Consider the following 6654-nt stretch of genomic DNA (forward strand, 5'->3'; position numbering starts at 1 on the left):
AAGAGAAAGAAATAAAAGGCATCCAAATTGGAAAGGAAGAAGTCAAATTACCTTTGCTTGCAGATGATATGATCTTACATTTGGAAAAACCTGAAAACTTCACCAAAAAACTATTAGAACTGATAAATTCAGTAAAGCTACAGGACAGAAAATCAATACCCAAAAATTAGCTTTTTTAGTAGCATTTCTATATGCCAACAGTGAACAATCTGAGAAAGAAATTTAAAAAGTAATCCCACCTAATAATAGCTACAAATAAAATCAAATACCTAAGAAATGGAGAGGCTCGAGGAGCGGGGGCGGCCGAGCGGCGGGAGACGGGGGCGGGCGGCACAGGCGGAGCCGGGGCCATGGAGCCGCCGCTGCCGGGCTAGGCAGGTCCTGCCCCGCCGGGCCCGCGGCGATGTCGGGCTACCCGCGCCGCCCGGGCGCCACCCTGCTGTCCCGAGCCCGGAGCCTCGCCATTCCCGACGATGACAAATTTGAAGATCTTGAAGAGGCAAATCCATTCTCCTTTAAAGAGCTTCTGAAGACCAAGAACCTCGGCCTGTCAAAAGAGGACCCAGCCAGCAGCATTTATGCAAAGGAAGCCTCGAGGCATTCACTGGGACTTGACCACAACTCCTCAGCCTCCCAAACCGGGGGGGTATGGCCTGGAGTATCAGCAGCCATTTTTCGAGGACCCGACAGGGGCCGGTGACCTCCTGAATAAGGAGGAGGATGAGGACACCTGATGGAGTGGGGCCTACCTGCCGTCCGCCATCCAGCAGACTCACCCCGAGAGGGTCCCTGCCAGCACGTGGCCCTGCAGCACATACCTTTCCTTTTTCTCCACCCCGTCGGAGCTGGCAGGGCCTGAGTCTCTGCCCCCGTGGGTGTTGAGTGACACTGATTCTCGTGTCTCTGGCCTCTCCGGCAGGGAGTCCTAGCGCAGACTTTGCGGCTCATGGAGAGTCTCCGGGATACAGGCGCCTGCGGACGCTGCAGATAAGTTACGACGCACTGAAAGATGAAAATTCTAAGCTGAGAAGAAAGCTGAATGAGGTTCAGAGCTTCTCTGAAGCTCAAACAGAAATGGTGAAGACACTTGAGCGGAAATTAGAAGCAAAAATGATCAAGGAGGAAAGCGACTACCACGACTTGGAGTCGGTGGTTCAGCAGGTGGAGCAGAACCTGGAGCTGATGACCAAACGGGCTGTAAAGGCAGAAAACCACGTCGTGAAACTGAAACAGGAAATCAATTTGCTCCAGGCGCAGGTCTCCAACTTCCAGCGAGAGAATGAAGCCCTGTGGTGCGGCCAGGGCACCAGACTGACAGTGGTGAAGCAGAACGCCGACGTGGCCTTGCAGAACCTCCGCGTGGCCATGAACAGCGCACAGGCTTCCATTAAGCAACTGGTTTCCAGAGCTGAGACACTGAATCTTGTTGCCGAAATCCTTAAATCTATAGACAGAATTTCTGAAATTAAAGACGAGGAGGAAGACTCTTGAGGACCCCTGGGTGTTCTCAGCATGAAGCTCCGTGTATGCCCTGAAATCACCACCGCTTGATCTAAATGTGCAGTTGTGTCCTTAAATATGCAGTCTTCACCCAGAGTAAAGTGTTTATCGCAACAGTCCAGTGTCGTGCCCTCAGCCAGTTCTTGGCCACCGCAATGGGAGCAGCCCTGGCCGAGCTGCCTCTGTGGTTTCTATGCAGCCCTTCTTGGCGAAATTCCTGCGATCTTATAGATTCTAATGAGGAAGACATTGTCATAAAAACCAGCGATTTTAAGAAAAAGAGCGGTTCTGGAATCAATGTTTTCCAATCCCATCCCAGAATATCAGTTGTAAGATAAGTACAATTGATTGTCCTTGATTTCATAAGTAGAACAAACACTAAATGTGCCTCTGGGATGGCCACCCTGGGCAGGGACCTGTGCCTTCCGCCGACACTCAGGGCTCCCTCTGGCTCCCAGGTCACTCTTGTGGCCCCCAGCGGGCGGTCCCTGCGGTCATGGCCCGAGTGCGCAGGGGCCACCGTGTGGCTGCTGCTGTCTTCCCCGCGTGGCTGCTGCTGTACTCCCCCAGGACCCACGGGGACCGAGGTCACACATTCTGTGCTGTGAAGCTGTCCAGATGCGCCTCTTTGGCTGGGGGTTCTGGTGGACGTTTCAAGTGGCATTTTGTACAATGCAGTTTAGAATTCAGGAATTTCAGGTATGTGCAGAGCCCACCCGGATCTGTGAGGTCCCAGCTGTCTTTCTGACGCCCTCCCGCAGAGGGAAGGCAACCAACACTAAATGCCTTTTTTCCTATCGATTTTTTTTAAACTTTTTTTCCCTCCTGTTCCAATTGATAGCTTTCTTCTTTAATAAATTCTGTAGTTCACAAAAAAAACCTAAGAATTAACCAAAGAAGTGAAAGATATCCATAATAAAAACCATAAAACACCAATCAAAGAAATTGAAGAAGACACCAAAAAATGGAAAGATATTCCATGTTCATTAATGGGAAAAATCAACATTGTTAAAATGTCCATACTACCCAAAGCAATCTACAGATTCAAAACAATCCCTATCAAAATACCAGAGACATTTGTCACAGAAATGGAAAAAATAATCGCACAATTTATAAGCAAACACAAAATACCCAGAATAGCCAAACTGTCCAAAACAAAAGGAACAAATCTGGAGGAATCACATTACCTGACTAAAAATTATACTACAAAGCTAAAGTAACAAAAACAGCATGGTATTGGCATAAAAACAGACACATAGACGAATGGAACAGAATAGAGAACCCAGAAACAAATTGACACACTCACAGTGAACTTATTTTTTACAAAGGTGCAAAGAACACACTGGGGAAAAGACAGCCTCTTCAATAAATGGTGTTAGGAAAACTGGATATCCATATACAGAAGAATGAAACTAGACCCCTATCTCTTGCCATACACAAAAATCAATTCAAAATAGCTTAAAGACTTAAATCTAAGACCTCAAACTATGAAACTACTACAAAAAAAATTGGGGAAAATGTCCAGGACATTGGTCTGGGAAAAGACTTCTTGAGTAATATCCCACAAGCACAGACAATCAAAGCAAACATGGACAAATGGGATCACATCAAGTTAAAAAGCCTCTGTGCAGCAAAGGAAGCAATCAATAAAGTAAAGAGACAACCCAACAAATGGGAGAAAACATTTGCAAACGACCCATCTGACAAGGGATTAATACCTGGAATATATAAGGAGCTCAGACAACTCTATAGGAAAAGATCTAATAATCCAATTTTTAAAAGGGCAAAAGAGCTGAATAGACATTTCTCAGAAGAAGACATATAAATGGCAAACAGACATATGAAAAGGTGCTCAACATCATTGATCATCAGAGAAATGCAAATCAAGACCATAATGAAATATCATCTCACCCTAGTTAAAATGGCTTATATCCAAAAGACAGGCAATAACAAATGCTGGCAAGGATATAGAAAGAAGAGAACCCTTGTACATGGTTGGTGAGAATGTAATTTAGTACAACCACTATGGATAACAGTTTGGACTTTTCTCAAAAAACTAAAAATAGAGCTATCATATGATCCAGCAATCCCACTGCTGGGTAGATGCCCTAAAGAAAGGAAATCAGTATTTCAAAAAGGCATCTGCACTTCTATACTTACTACAGCACTGTTGACAATACCTAAGATTAGGAAGCAACCTAAGTGTCCATCAACAGAATGAATAAAGAAAATATGGTACATATATGGAGTACTTCAGCCATAATAAAAGAATGAAATTCTGTTATCTGCAACAATGTGGATGGAACTGGAGGTCATTATATTAAGTGAAATAAGCCAGGCACAGAAAAACAGACATTGCATGTTCTCACTTATTTCTGGGATCTAAAAATCAGAGGATGATTAATGGGTACAAAAAAGTTAGAAAGAATGAATAAAGTTGAGTGCAGTGGCTCATGCCTGTAATTCCAGCACTTTGGGAGGCCGAGGTGGGCAGATCACTTGAGGCCAGGAGTTCAAGGCCAGCCTAGCCAACATGGTGAAACCCCGTCTCTACTAACAATACAAAAATTGGCCAAATGTAGTGTACACACCTGTAATCCCAACTACTATGGAGGCTGAAACACGAGAATCACTTGAACCCAGGAGGCAGAGGTTGCAGTGAGCCAAAATCACACCACTGCACTCTAGCCTGGGCGACAGAGAAAAAAAAAAGAATAAGACCTAGTATTCGATAGCACAACAGGGTGACTACAGTCAATAACAATTTAATTGTACATTTTAATATAATTGAAAGAGTATAATTGGATTGTAACACAAAAGATAAATGCGTGAGGGGATGGGTGCCCCATTTTTCATGATATGACTATTATGTATTGTATGCCTGTATCAAAACATTTTATGTATCCTATAAATATATATGCCTACTAAAACCCACAAAAAGTAAAATAAAAATATTTTTAAAATAAAAAAATAAAATAAAATAAATGCCAGGGAAGAGGTTGACTCTTTACCCAGCTCCTCCATGATGAGTAGTGATGATGGGTGTATTGGATGTGCTGGCCATTGACGGCTGAGCCTCCCACCTCTGCAGGGGAATTAAAAAACAATGTGGGCCAAGGGTCCAGAATCTGAGATTTGGAGGAAGGAAGCAGAGAATGACCTTTTAAGAATATGTTTCTCATCAAAAATATGTCATATAAACCAAATCACCACTGACTTGGATAAGCTGAAGAGTAAAACCCAGAATTTCAAGAGCTGTCATTATTTTGCTTGGTTCTTCTAATCAGACCTTCAGCAATGACAGAGGACAAAAAAACATCCCCCAGGAATCCTGCTGGTCTAGCCAAGTCTAAAACTAACCAAGGCTCATCCAATAGCCTCTACCATGAGCCTCTGTTGTAGAGCTTTGGCGCCACATGGACCATGAAGCTTTTTGTTTACGTTGCAGAAGGAGCCGTCAGGCAAGTGCAGAGAAAGATCTGTCCACCTTTCCATTACAATGTTCCACAAGAAGAAGAAGACGGCCTGAGGCAAGGGGAAAGCAGACATCATGACTCTCTTAAACTTTGGCAGCCTTACCTTCTACCATGCCACTGTGGTTTTGGGAGAGGTTTAAAACTAAGCTTCAAAAACAATTACAAAGGAAGGATCTGGCTAAATATAACCACACAGGGAGACAGAGATGAGGCGGGTCTGTGCAGAAGACATTGGGGTGCATGGAGAGTGTGTGAGCATGAACGTGGGGGAAGGCAACTCGGCTGACGTCTTAGTGGATAGCGTGTATTAGGGAGCCTGTGTGTCACCAGAATATGTGCCTCTCTGTTTGAACTGGAAAAGCAAATAGCAATTCAGACTGATAGAAAGATGGTTGGTAACTGGCAGCGTGTTTATGAACATCTGCATGAAACTGTGCTTGGCATAAACACATTGCAGACACACAATGTGTGGTTGCTTTCAAACAGTCCTAAAGTTCCAAACACTGACAGAAGCCAGAAGCTGCAGAGACTCAACTGAGGGATGAACTGGATCCATCTGCTGCCCCAGGAATGGCTGGCCTGAGAACTCCGTGCTTGAGAACCTGGCTGGGGAGACAGAGAAGAAAGAGCAAGGTAAACACAGCTGATGGGGAAGTTCTTTGATCAAAGCTTTGGCCAACCTTCCCCCTAGCCCCCAGTGTCACTCCACACTGGGTTCCTCTTCCCAGTGGAAGGTGAGTGAATAGGCAGAGAAATCTTAAAGAGAGAGACCACCTCCAGGGATGGAAAAACCAGAGCCTGCACAGCCTTGATATCCTGAAGCTCAAGAAGCTGTGGGTGAGCTGAGCCCTCTACACTTCCTTTCCAGTGGAAGAAGACAGGCCCCTTCTTTCTCTTGGCTTGGTGGTGAGGCCTAGTGTCTCCAGTGGGATCAAAGAGGCAAAGAAAGAAGGTCACAAGTGAAGAGGAACCAAGAAGGGGTCAAGGATAACAATTAGTCCTAAAAGTAAGGTAGGTCTAAGGCTAAAGGTATGGCACCAAAGCCAATGGAAGAAGAGGAAGATCTACACCAAAGAGACAACCTCTGCTAGCTCTGTCCAGTCCTGCCCTGTCCAGCGAACTACTGCTGGGTGCTACAAAAGCCAAGAAGACATGATTCGTAAGCTCCTGAAGCTCACTGGTTTCTAGACAGCAGGCGATTACAAAGCCTAATAATATATGAGTGCCAGAGGTGAGTGCAGGGTGCTAGGAGCAAACAGAGGAGCAATCCTAACCTTGCCTGGAGTCCCGAGGAAAGCCTCCTGGAGAAGACGGATATAGGTTCTTTGAGGGCAGGAACAATATTGTGTACATGCATGCACACGCATGTACACATGTGTGATATGCACCCTCCTCATCCCTGCACAATATTTTGCATATGGCAGATACTTAATAAAGGCGAATCCTAATTCTTGAGTGAATTCAAGAATTAATTATTTTTTCTACTATGTCTGCGAACATTCCTCTGCTGTCTTCCTAAATCTTGTTCCTCTTGTTTTCCTTTGCTGGAAATATCCAAAGAGCTTCATTTGGGGGTAAAATCCAGCAATCTGAGTGTCAATAAGTTATAGAAATGGCCATTTTATGACATTAGACAAAATGAGAGAAAAGTATACATGTAGCCCCCAGTTAGAACGGG

At 44.7% G+C, this 6654-nt stretch overlaps 1 pseudogene across 1 annotated transcript; it reads left to right on the top strand.

Moving 5' to 3' along the window:
- The first annotated feature begins 335 nt into the window (after positions 1-335).
- On the top strand, positions 336-1614 carry LOC100579791 (annotated as a pseudogene). Its single transcript, XR_121236.4, has one exon. The product of XR_121236.4 is annotated as an endosome-associated-trafficking regulator 1 pseudogene (transcript).
- Positions 1615-6654: the final 5040 nt, after the last annotated feature.

This window comes from Nomascus leucogenys, chromosome 12 (assembly GCF_006542625.1).
Source record: "Nomascus leucogenys isolate Asia chromosome 12, Asia_NLE_v1, whole genome shotgun sequence".
NCBI lineage: Eukaryota > Metazoa > Chordata > Mammalia > Primates > Hylobatidae > Nomascus > Nomascus leucogenys.